The sequence below is a fragment of the Gobius niger genome (genome assembly GCF_951799975.1).
Source record: "Gobius niger genome assembly, chromosome: 12".
NCBI lineage: Eukaryota > Metazoa > Chordata > Actinopteri > Gobiiformes > Gobiidae > Gobius > Gobius niger.
This window is the reverse complement of record NC_136863.1, coordinates 1,811,066-1,824,745: the sequence shown is the minus strand read 5'-3', so window position 1 is coordinate 1,824,745 and position 13,680 is coordinate 1,811,066.

Genomic DNA, 13,680 nt, shown 5'->3' with positions numbered 1-13,680 from the left:
ACATTTTGTCCTCACATTTACGCCGCTAATCGACAGCAGAAGTTTCAAACTGACATCTCTACATTTAAAAAGTTTCCCTATCCACCGGCATCAGTCGCTAAAACTATGTTTGTTACAGCAACTCCTTCAACAAAGCTACATTCAGGTCAAACAAAAACACTTAAAAACAAAAGTAAAAATTCTGTATGATGTGTTAAAAAAAGAAGAAGACAATGACACCTTTATGCGTGAACCAAAAGAAGCATTTCTTAAAGATCTTAAAGCGACAGTTTCAAAATCCTGTCCTGCTTTTAGGTTCAGGGAAGTTTTACAACTCAGGTTTTGGATTTAAGGGGAGACACTGCAGGCTCTCAACTCAATTTTTTCAGTTTTCAGGTTTTGGGCCAAATCTGTCTCTGAACATATAATCTTTCACCCGGAAACAAAAAATATGCCTAATCTTCACAATAACATGTTTAAATATTGCGCTGATTCAACGTTCCCCCATACTTATATGGGAGAATGCAATTTCAAGAGCCTTTTTCTCCAAACACATTTTTCTGTCATTGTGGCGACACTATGTCCACGTCAGTCGGACCGAAAGACTTCACATTTTCCAGCCTTGGACTGAACAATATTTGGAAGATTTTTTCAGAACGATTTTTTATTATTTAATCCCAAAGCCCCATTTATTGAGTTTTGAATGTCAAAAAATAAGGCAAAAATTATTTATTTTTTTACAATTTTTTGCACTAAAAACAGCTTATTTTAAAACTAAACAAGAAATCCAAAATCCCCTCTGAAAACGTCTTGGTAACTCATTTATCAATAAAATGAAACCATAAATTTGAATGTAGCTCTATCCATTATTCAGATTTCATCGCCGAAAAGATGGAAACTTTGGGGCATTTTTAGGCATAAAACACCTTGTTCTTATATGAAAAGATAAAATGACAGAAAACTTGCAATGTATTTTTTTTCTCACATTTATGCCAGTCAGGAATCTACAGCAAAAGTTTCAAATGAATATCTGTAAATTGAATTTTTTTCCCTATTCGCCTGCAGTGTCTCGCCTTAAACTAAAAAAGCAATCTTCACCCTTAATGCTTCTCCGCAGATTCACCAAGATACAAAACCTTTTAGTACAGCGGGTTTAGTGTTAGTTCAATAGAAATAAGAGTTTTTATGTTTAATACACGCACATATTTACAAAGTGAAGCGTCACCGTTTAGGCTTCCCTTTTCTCCATCGGGGTTTCTTTCACAAATCCTCCACACTCAAGCTAAACCAACGCATTAACATGAAGCGTAATTCTGCCCAAATCAAACAGGATTGACTTTGAAACGCTCCAAACTCCTCCTCCGTCACTTCCCTCTCTCTTTCGCGCCGACACTTCCGCCGGGAGTTTCAAATCATCTACTTGACGTTGAGCCCCAGCATGTTTGTCAACCCCAGGGACAACTTCTGGTCCTCCCCCTTCCCCGTCTCTCCCTGACCGATCAGCCCCAAAACCGAGCCCGCCAACCCGCCGCCCTCCGCCGACGCCCCGCCCAGGTTCAGCTCCACGTTGTCGTCGGTGGGAGACGCGCTCACGGACGGCGCCTTGTCCCGCGCTCGCTGCAGACGCTCCATGATATCCACCCTCCCCCCTGAGCCGCCGCCGCCTCCGCCGCCGCCCGCCGCGCCGCTCACGAACGGCAGGCGGATCCCTTTGCTCACGATGTAGTCCTTGCTCTCCACGTCGCGGCTCGTCTGGCTCAGCGTGTCCGCGATCCCGCCGAAGCTGTCCCGCGCGCTCGCCGGCAGCCGGTGGAAGACGAAGGCGGGCACCTCCACCTCGGTGTTGCCCGCCTCCGAGTCGGACTCGACGCCGCTGCCCTCGCCGCTGCCCTCGTCGTTGGACTTGTGGCCCCATTTGAACGGCCACTTCAGCTTGGAGCTCTTCGCCTCGACGTCCGCCCCGCCCGAGGCCCCCCCTACGTCCAACGAAGGGCTGCTGACGTCGGCGGAGACTTTCGGCGCGTTGATGTCGCCCTCAACTTTCGGGAACTCGAGGCTCACATCGGCGTCTGGGGTTTTCGGTTTTGAGCCGAAAAATTTAGGCAGGTGGAATTTATGCTTCGGTTTGTCGAGGCCGGCGTCGATCGTCGGGGCTTTGACGTCGACGGAGGGCGCGTAAACGCTGGCGCCGGCGGAAGGCAGGCCCACGTCCACGTTTGGCGCGTCCACGTCGGCGCCCGACATATTCAGCGAGGGCATTTTGAAGTGCGGGAGGCTAAAATCGCCGAGGGAGCCGTCGACGTTCGGCGCTTTTACGTCGACGTTCGGCGCGTTTACATCTGCGTTTAATTTGGGCGCTTTCAGGTCGAGGTCGGGCGCGTCCACGCTGGCTTTCGGGAGATTCACGGACGGGAGATTCACGGACGGGAGACTCGCGTCGACTTTTGGAACCGAAATCCCGGCATCGAAATCGCCGTCGATATCTGGGAGACTGACTTTTGGTGAATTTATATCAATATCCGGAGCGTCGGCGCTTAAATCCGCGTCCACTTTGGGTTTCCCGAAGTTGAATTTGGGTAAATTGAAGGTGGGGAGTTTGATGCCCCCTGCTGGAGCCTTGACGTCGACGTTCGGCGCGTCTACATCTGCGTTTAATTTGGGCGCTTTCAGGTCGAGGTTGGGCGCCTCCACGCTGGCTGTCGGGAGAGACCAGTTCGGCGCGTTCACTTCCGCTTTCGGGAGATCCACGGACGGGAGACTCGCGTCGACTTTTGGAACCGAAATCCCGGCATCGAAATCGCCGTCGATATCTGGACCGGACAATTTCGGGAAGTCGAGATTTGCTTTCGGTGAATTTATATCAAAATCCGGAGCGTCGGCGCTTAAATCCGCGTCCACTTTGGGTTTCCCGAAGTTGAATTTGGGGAGATTGAAGGTGGGGAGTTTGAAGCCCCCTGCTGGCGCTTTTACGTCGACGTTCGGAGCGTCTACGTTAAAGTCTGGAGCCTTGACGTCGACTTTTGGGGCGTCTACGTTCAGACCTGGAGTGGAAATCTTTCCGTCGAAGTCTGGCGCGTCTAGTTTGAGATCTGGGGTCTTCAGGTTCACATCGGGCGCTTCCAGATCCGCATCGAAGGATTTCGTTTTCGGCCATTTTATCTTTGGCAGTTTGAACTTGGAATCGACGTCGGCGTCTAATTTGGGCGCGTCTATGCCCAGGTCCGCGTCGAGTTTGGGCGCCTCAAGGTTGACCTCGGGCAAATCCGCTTTGGGCAGATTCGCGTCAAACTCCAGACTCGGCGTTTTCTGCACCCCTTTCGGCCATTTAATTTTCGGAATCTTGATCTTCCCGCCGACGTCCGGAGCCTCGGCTTCTAACTTGGGCAAATCGGCGTCGACTTTGGGCCCGTTCAGGTCGAGCTTGGGAGCGTTTAGGTCCCATTTCGGCGCGTCGATGCCTAGTTTAGCGTCCGGTAAGTCGAGGTCGGCCTCCGGGAGATCCGCGTCCGCCTTCACCCTCGGCGCGGAAAGCCCGAACTTCGGCCACTTCAGTTTCGGTTGCTTCAGTTTACCGTCGACGTCGGGCAGTTCCGCGTCGAGGTCCGCTTTCGGCAAGCTGAAATCCGGCGTGTCGAAATCCGCGTCTATCTTGGGGGCGTTTACTTCCAGATTCGGCAAGTCGACGTTCGCGTCTAAATCGCCGTCGATGTCGGGGCCCTTCAGTTTGGTTTTGTGCTTGGGGAGTTTCGGGAGTTTGAGTTTCAGCCCCGGTTTCGGCGGGTCCACGTCGATCTCCGGAGCCTTAAGGTCGGCGTTGAGGTCGGGCGCGTCAATTTTTAAGTCTCCGTCGATGTTCGGCAATTTCAAATCCGCGCCGGCGTCAATGTCCTTTTTCTTCCAAGTTCCGAATTTCCACCATTTCGGCTTGACGTCGAGTCCGTCAACGTCGACGTCCGCTTTCGGTAAGTCGATCCCCCCGTTGACGTCGATATCGGCTTTCGGCAAGTCTAACGACGCGTCCGGCAACTCGGCCTTCAGCTTGGGCTTCCTCAGCGTCGGGAACTTGATCTTCGGGCCGTCGAGATCGGCTTTCGGCAAACTGAGGTCGACCTTCGGAGCGTCTATGTCTCCGTTGATCTTCGGAAGCGAGACGTCGCAGTCCGGCCCGTCGACGTCCGCTTTTAAATCTCCCTTCGGCGCTTTGAGCTTCCACTTCTTGTGCGGCCAGTTTATGCCCGAATGCCCGTCGACGTTAAGCTTGGCATCTGGAAGCTCCAAATCGGCTTTTGGCGCTTCCAGATTCGCGTTGAGCTTCGGGACGGATACGCCGGCGTCCGCGTCTAGATCGATTTTGGGAGCTTTCGGCTTCTTCCAATTGAGATGCGGCCAGTGGATCCCGCCGCCCGCGTTCAGGTCGCCGTCGAGCTTCGGACCGTTGATGTGGGCGCCGTCTAAGTCTAAGCTCGCGTCCGGCACCTTGGCTTTGCCCTTCCGCTTCATGTGTGGCCAGTGGATGCCGCCGTGATGGCCGTCTACGCTCAGATCGGGGGCTTCCGCGTTCAGATCGGGCCCGTTGACGCCAACGTTCGGCCCATTAATATCCCAATTTGGCGCCTTGACGTTGAGATCTAGTGGGGACGTGTTAAGATCTGGTGGGGACAGGTTAAGATCTGGTGGGGACAGGTTAAGATCTGGCGATTCGAGATCCGCGTTAACCTTAGGGGTCTCGTAATCCAAAGGTCTAAGCTGAGGTAGTTTGAAAGCGGGCATGGCGAACTTAGGGGCTGTGAAGTGTCCGCCGCTCTTCTTGGGACCGTCGATGTCCAGAGAGGCTTTGGGGGCGTTAAAGTCCGCCTTTAGGTCGGGCCCGTTGACGTCGGCTTTGAGGTCCGGCACTTTGACGTCGGGGCTGGAGCCGGAGAGAGCGAAACCCGGTAAGTCCCCGTTGACGGTCGGCATCTTGAATCCGTCGCTGAGGCCGCCGAGTCCGGCTCCTCCGCTGAGTCCGGCTCCTCCGCTGAGTCCGGCTCCTCCGCTGAGTCCGCCGAGTCCGCCGAGTCCGCCGAGTCCGGCTCCTCCGCCGAGTCCGGCTCCTCCGCCGAGTCCGGCTCCTCCGCTGAGTCCGCCGAGTCCGGCTCCTCCGCCGAGTCCGCCGAGTCCGCCGTCTGCGTTCAGGCGTGGGCCGTTCAGGGAGACGGAGGGAGCTTCAGCCGACGCGTCCAGAGACCTGTCCAGGCCCAGCATCTGCAAAAACAAACCCATGTAAGTCGACATAAACATGCAGGAGTTTGACTTCACTGCGTCTGATTATTTTGTCATAACGTTGTGTATTTTCTGTGGATGATTTTTCCCATTTCTGATTGAAAGACGGAGCTAATTAGTTCTAACATCCTGGTTCTGGGCGTGTCCACACCAGCTTTCGGCATAATATTTCCCATTACTTCTAATTAGGGATGCACCGATACCAGTTTCGGGTATCTTTTTTTTTTTTTCATTTTTGTGACATTTTTGTTGAATTTTTGTCACTTTTTGTTGAATTTTTGTCACATTTTTGGTGCTTTTTTCCCAAGAATCTTTTAGATTAGGGTAAAGCCAAACTGGAGAAACTGGGATCCGTTCAGGTGGGAGTCTCTTACCCCCCGCCTTAACAATAAAGAGTGCATTTTCCCCAGGTCGGCTTTTTATTATTATTTTTTTGATCTGTATCATCAGCAGAAAGAGCGGGAAAGGCGGTCGCAGAAACAGAAGCAAAATCATTCATAAAAATGATAAATAATAATGGTCCCAAAACTGAACCTTGTGGCGCACCATACTCCACGGAATTCCTTTTAGATTCATGTTTTTTTATACTGGGCTTTACCCAAATCTAAGACCTACAAAAGTGATGGAAACTTTTCGTCACGTCGCCACATTTTTGTCATATTTTTGCTGTTTTTTTTATTATTTTTTCGATCATTTTTTGTTGTGTTTTTCTCATGTTTTCATCCTCTTTTTCTCGCTATTTTGATGCTTTTCTTTCTAGCTTTTAGATTTGGGTAAAGCTCGGTTGAGGCGGGACCGGTGGCCCCTCTGTGCTCTTCCAGAATGGACCTATGGCCAGTCCGCCCCTGATCCAGATCATGTGGACTCGGCTCTCCTCACCCCGTCCAGGCCCAGGGAGCCCAGTCCTCCGCCGGCCCCGACCTCCTTCTTGGTCAGGACCTTCATGTTGTTGTCGTACGGCTCCAGGACCTTCAGGATGTTCATCACCTCGTCCTTGTTCAGGTGGTCCAGGTGGATGGTGGCCGCCACGATCTCATCTCCTGGAAACAGAGGTCACAGGCTGTTCCTCGTATATGTCAGCAGTAGATGTAGTATTTGTAGTATTTGCAGTATTCGTACCTGCTCGGAGCCCTGAGCTCTTGGCCACGGTGTCGTCGGTGATGCCGGTGATGACCACGCCCTGATCCGAGTCGTCCAGGACCAGAGTCTCGGAGAACTTCCTGGGCTTCATCTCCACAGTCTGAGGAAGCACGGAGATCAGTACAGGAAATACTACAGGAAGTACTACAGGAAACTACAGGAAATACTACAGGAAATACTACAGGAAACTACAGGAAATACTACAGGAAACTACAGGAAACTACATCTCCACAGTCTGAGGAAACATGGAGATCAGGACAGGAAATACTACAGGAAATACTGCAGGAAAGTACAGGAAATACTACAGGAAATACTACAGGAAATACAGGAAATACTACAGGAAATACAGGAAATACTACAGGAAATACTACAGGGGAAACTAAAGGAAACTACAGGAAATACTACAGGAAATACAGGAAATACTACAGGAAACTACAGGAAATACTACAGGAAATACTACAGGAAAGTACAGGAAATACTACAGGAAATACTACAGGAAATACTACAGGAAACTACAGGAAATACTACAGGAAACTACAGGAAATACTACAGGAAATACAGGAAATACTACAGGAAACTACAGGAAATACTACAGGAAATACTACAGGAAAGTACAGGAAATACTACAGGAAATACTACAGGAAACTACAGGAAATACTACAGGAAACTACAGGAAATACTACAGGAAACTACAGGAAACACTACAGGAAATACTACAGGAAACACTAGAGGAAAACTACAGGAAATACTACAGGAAATACTACAGGAAATACTACAGGAAACTACAGGAAATACTACAGGAAAGTACAGGAAATACTACAGGAAATACTGCAGGAAATACTACAGGAAATACTGCAGGAAATACTACAGGAAACTACAGGAAATACTACAGGAAATACAGGAAATACTACAGGAAACTACATCTCCACAGTCTGAGGAAACACGGAGATCAGTACAGGAAATACTACAGGAAATACTGCAGGAAATACTACAGGAAATACTACAGGAAATACAGGAAATACTACAGGAAACTACATCTCCACAGTCTGAGGAAACACGGAGATCAGTACAGGAAATACTACAGGAAATACTGCAGGAAATACTACAGGAAACTACAGGAAATACTACAGGAAACTACAGGAAACTAAAGGAAACTACAGGAAATACTAAAGGAAATACTGTTGTTTTACTCCACGACAATTGAAAGATAATTATAAGACTTTCTGCTCTGTTACATTTCAATAAAGGCTCCAAAGTCTAAAGTCCATTTAAAAGCCGAACACTCTGTGAACAGCAGGTGGCGCTGTGTAGACGTACTGTGTTTTCAGTCTTAAAGCTGCAGTGCCTGATCTTTTTCATTATTTATTTGACAGTTCACCTGCACAGCGCCACCTACTGTTCATAGATTGAGCACGAGTGGACTTTTTGCTTCGGATGCTTCGTACGCACCATGTTTGTTCTTTGTTCACATCCACATCACAGACAGACGAGGCTCAAACTGCAGCTCTCTCTGAAACACAAACAACAACATGAGTTCTTCACCTGCAGCTCTTTCATCACTGCTTTATACATGTCGTTCTGCTGTTGTCCTGCAGAGGGAGGCAGAGAGTCAGGGTTCATATCTCTGTAACAGCTGATCTTCCCACATGAAACAAAAACTGTCACAGAGACGATATTCAGAATGATGGCGGACTTCACAGAGAAAACATCTGGACATTTCTCTCAGGACAAGAGACAGTGAACCTTTGCAGAAGTTATTGTCCTGCTCTGTGCTCAACCTCTTAACCCCCACCTGAGCCCAGTTTGGTTTTACCCAAATCTAAAAGCTTCTTGAAAAAAGCATCAAAAACACAACAAAAAATCAACAAGAAAAGTGATGTTACAAAGCCACAAAAAGTGCGACAGAAAAGCAACAAAAACGCTTTAAATGTGTGACAAAAACCTGACCAAACAGTGAGGATCAGTTTTGGAGTTCTTAGCTTTCAAATGAGGCGTTAGACTCTGTTATTGAGAGGAGAAGTTGCTCCCGTGGCGTTTTGTCCAAATGGTAAATTGTCACTTTCTTCCCGCTTTAGGCCCAAAGCGCTTCACAGTCCGGAACTCTCTCACTCAGACACCAGTGTGTCAGACATGGGAGGAGGGGGAGTGTCTCGCTCAAGGACACAACGACAGCCTTCACCTTCAGGAGCTGGGATTCGAACCCCTGACCTTAAGATCCATATACTGACCCCCTCAGGCCCATATACTGACAATGTGAACCATCCGTGAGTCTGATTAAAGGAACGGCTAGTGCAAGGCTAGTGTATGTCTATGGTAACTAGTAGCCTGCATTAAAAACAGTCTGACCCAAGCACCAGACGACCCATATAAATGTCTGTGTGACTGAATTATGTTTAAAGAGGGGGAATTCTGCTTTCTTCAGTCCCATAGCACCAGTCTATATCACACTACAATGATGAGCAAACCTTCTGTTGGTCTGTAAATGCAGTAAATTAGAATAACTGCCTTGTATAAAATGTCTCTCTCAAAATGGCTGTAGTGAATGACTTGAAATAGGCCTCTGTCTCTTTAAGAACCTCTGACCCTTTCCGACACGCCCCCTCCACACGCTGTCTGTGGCATCACAACACTTTCTCCACAGTATTGAAACTACGATCGGTGCATTTTAATTTTTATTGTTGGAAAGGACCTACTGTTTATCACTTTGTGAACAATGGCCACACAGGATATTTTTTGGAGACGAACCTTCCACACCGGACGCTTGGAAGGGGCTCTTGCCTGAAAAATAACTGCTGTTTGGAGGCTATCTCTTTGCATCTGCCATGCCCTATGGATCTCTAACTATACCCCCATGGACGACACCAGGATCTGCAGGAGCCCATACCATTCAAAAGACGGACATTATCTGTGCAGGTGGACAATGGTTTTTCGAGGTTACCCGTTAGCTTGTTATAATCGACTACAGCTCATTGTTGATGAAAAGTCTGCAATAAACCACAAATGTGTAAAGCCAGGCTCATTGTGTGGTCATCGTAAAGGCTGCTTCAAGTAGTTGCTGCTTTATTGACGTTATTTGCATAATATGCTGCCTGTTTTCAATGAATGTTGTGAAGGTGAAGGTTGTTAGCTTGTCGCGGCTAGCTTGTTAGCTCCGGGAGAAACCACTCGGCTATGACCCATTGTAGATGAAATGTGAGCAATAAACTACGAAATCAACAAGCCAGGCTCCGTGTTTTTATCATTGTTAAACGGTTCTTTCTGTGTGTGGTGGTGATGACTCGAGGTTTAGCTTAGCATTAGCTTTCTCCGGAGGCTCTGTGCATCATCAAGGCCCAGCGCAGAACCAGACACTGAAATAAGTGTTCCTGTCACCGTTTTTAATCCTGGGTGTTTCGGTAACAGAAACACTGATGTGTGTCTTTGTAAAAGTCTGCTGTGGCTCCGGTTCACAACACATGAAGCTAATCCTCCATGATGACTCTGTTTACATCTTAGGGCTAGACACTGCGGGGAGGGGGTTCTGCTGAGGAGCAGTGGTTGGTTACTCGGCTGGTGACGAAAGCTCGGAGGCGTATCCTGGAGGTCGAGGGCGTTTCCTGAAGGAATCAGGCGTTTTATCCCTAAAATGGCCGCCATCAGAGTTTTTACAGATTACTCAAAAATACGTGAATTTGCCAAGGCAACACTTCAGCCATGTTTTTAATGAGGGAATGACAGAATAACATGATGGAAAGCTTGAAAAAGTCGATTTTGCATAATACCCCCCTTTAAGGAGCAGACTCTGGAGTATCACAGATTATCTCAGATTTAGGAGAGTCTGGAGTATCACAGAAGTATCTCATGGGGCTGGAATGTGGAGCGTGAACAACAGCACAGAAATCTGCTCTGAGCGGTTGAGCTGCATACCGCCCTCTCTCAGGGACAGAACAACATTACGAAACACACAATAATGTGAGAATAATGTGAGAATAATGTGAGAATAATGTGAGAATATGAGAATAATGTGAGAATAATATTGGAGAATAACGTGAGAATAACGTGAGAATAATGTGAGAATAATGTGAGAATATGAGAATAATGTGAGAATAATATTGGAGAATAACGTGAGAATAATGTGAGAATAATGTGAGAATAATGTGAGAATAATATTGGAGAATAACGTGAGAATAACGTGAGAATAATGTGAGAATAATGTGAGAATAATATTGGAGAATAACGTGAGAATAACGTGAGAATAACGTGAGAATAATGTGAGAATATTGTGAGAATAATGTGAGAATAATGTGAGAATAATATTGGAGAATAACGTGAGAATAATGTGAGAATAACGTGAGAATAACGTGAGAATAATGTGAGAATAATGTGAGAATAATGTGAGAATAATATTGGAGAATAACGTGAGAATAACGTGAGAATAACGTGAGAATAATGTGAGAATATTGTGAGAATAATGTGAGAATAATGTGAGAATAATCCTCCAAAGAACCAAACAATCCACATGATTTTCAATTGATGAAGCCGATGTGCTTTAAGATTTAACCAATCACGTCTTTGCACTGAGAAAACGGGGTCAGAAATCTTTAAAGGCTCAATACTAGCCCCAGGGCAGCTGTGGCTACAAGTGGATTGAATGAATAAAGCAAAGTAAAGCGTCTCTGAGTGTCCAGAAAAGCACTAAACATTTGTCTCTGTGTTAGAATAACTTGAAGTCTGTCCTTGAGCCCTGTGGACCTTTAAAGGGACTTTTCATGCTCACTACTGCCACCTCAGGCCTTACACGTCACTGCAGACTCATTCAACACATGCCGTCCCTTTAACCTCTGACCCTCCACTTTAACCAAGCGCATTTTCTCCAGTTTGGCTTCACCCAAATCTAAAAGCTTCTCGATGCCTATACATGCGTTTCCAATGACATCACGCACAGTTCCGTCGGCCATTTTGAATACCTGAGTACAATTATGCAGTACTACAACAACATGTAATAATATCTCTACTCTACTGTGTACTCGCAGTCACTGCTCAAGAAGAAAACAGTAAAAACTCGGCCCCAGAGACGCACGTTTATGTGAAGAAACCAGCAAACCTGTGTCTGTGGAGCTACAGCAGGATTTACTAAAGATCTGCTCCACTCTGAAGACTAAACGAACACATCAAAGAGGGAACAGAAAACCTTTCTCTGTGATTTTTACAGTGTGTCATGTCAGCAGAGTCTCAGTCTGAGTCAGTGTTTAAGCTGCTCAAGACGTTAGCATGCTACCGGTTAGCAACTGTCAATGGCTTCAACAGGATAAACAGGGGCGGACCGGCCAGAGCACAGAAGGGCCACCGGTCCCGCCTCAACTGAGCTTTACCCAAATCTAAAAGCTAAAAAGAAAAGCATCAAAATAGCGAGAAAAAGAGGATGAAAAGTCAATAAAAACATGAGAAAAACACGGACAAAAAAACTACAAAAACGTGAGAAAAACACAGCAAACAATGATAGAGAAAATAATTAAAAAAACAACAAAAATACGAAAAAAATGTGGCGACGTGACGAAAAGTTTCCGTCACTTTTGTGGGTCTTAGCTTTCAAATGAGGCGTTACATTGTTGATCTCCAGTCGAGAAGCGTTTAGATTTGGGTAAAGCCCAGTATAAAAAAACATGAATCTAAAAGGAATTCCGTGGAGTATGGTGCACCACAAGGTTCCATTTTGGGACCGTTATTATTTATTATTTACATTAATGATTTTGCTTCTGTTTCTACGACCACCTTTCCCGCTCTTTTTGCTGATGATGCCAATAAAAAAATAATAATACCAAGCAGAACTGGGGAAAATGCACTTGTTAGTGTTAAGGCGGGGGGTAAGAGGTTAACCTCTTAACTCCCACCTGAACGGATCCCATTCTCTCCAGTTTGGCTTTACCGGTAACACTTTACATTACGGGCCGGTAAGTCCTTGGTACTTACAGTGGTAAATACAGTGGTACTTATGGTGGCATTTACACTGGTAATTCTAGGTACTTACGGTGGTACTTACAGTGGTACTTACAATGGTACTTGTGGTGGTAATTACAGTGGTAATTCTTGGTACTTCTTGTGGTACTTAAAGGATACTGTAGTGAGAATTACAAGTTGTGTACATCTAGAAACAGTGGTAACTCTTAGTAATGAAGGTTGTACTTCTTGTTGCTGTTTTATGTTGTTTTATAGTCACACAATCCTAGAAATTACATCTGTATGTAGAAGTACCACATATACTACTTATAAATTGCTGCTGTAGTATTCTTGAATTACCAATAAGTACCATAGATGTATCACTGAAACTACTAGAAACTATCATTTAAAGCACCAAAGTACATAGAAGTATGACCTTCATTACTAAGAGTTACCACTGTATCTCTTAGTAATGAGAGATACAGTGGTAACTCTGTGTCTCCCTGACCCCTCACCCCTAACCCTACTGACTAGTAATTATGACTTTTAGTACCACAATAATAACCTAATTATCCTGTAAGTACCACTGTCATTACTAGTAATTACCACTATAAGTACCACGGACTTACCGGCCCGTAATGTAAAGTGTTACCAAACATTTGTATGAGTTTGATGAGCTCTCGGGACAGTTTTCCTGCATTTCTGTGACGGTGACCCTGAAAAGTGTCCCTTTAAGATCAGAGTGAGGCTCAGCGGCTCCTCTTTAGCTCTGTGATGTTTTGTAAAGGGAGCGTGTTCAGAGCCGGTTTCATGACTCACGCCGCTCGCCTCAGAAATGACAAGTATTTGGACCGACCACATTTTCACGTTGTGCAACAGACGCAGAAGTTTCAACCTCAGGGGGAGTGTGTGGCTCAAGGGCACAGTGACAGCAGCTCTGGATCACCTTTACTCCAGTCTTTACTCTGCACCGGGGTCTGAGGAGGAGTAGGAGCAGCAGGAGGAGCAGGAGGAGCAGCAGGAGTCAGAACAGGAGGAGCAGCAGGAGGAGCAGGAGGAGGAACAGGAGGAGTGTGTGGCTCAAGGGCACAGTGAGCAGCTCTGGATCACCTTTACTCCACTCTTTACTCTGCACCGGGGTCTGAGGAGCAGCAGGAGGAGGAGCAGCAGGAGGAGGAGCAGGAGGAGCAGCAGGAGGAGCAGGAGGAGCAGGAGCAGCAGGAGGAGGAGCAGGAGTCAGACCAGGAGGAGCAGCAGGAGGAGGAGCAGGAGGGTAAGACCAGGAGGAGCAGCAGGAGGAGCAGGAGCAGCAGGAGTCAGACCAGGAAGAGCAGGAGTCAGACCAGGAAGAGCAGCAGGAGGAGGATCAGGAGGAGCAGCAGG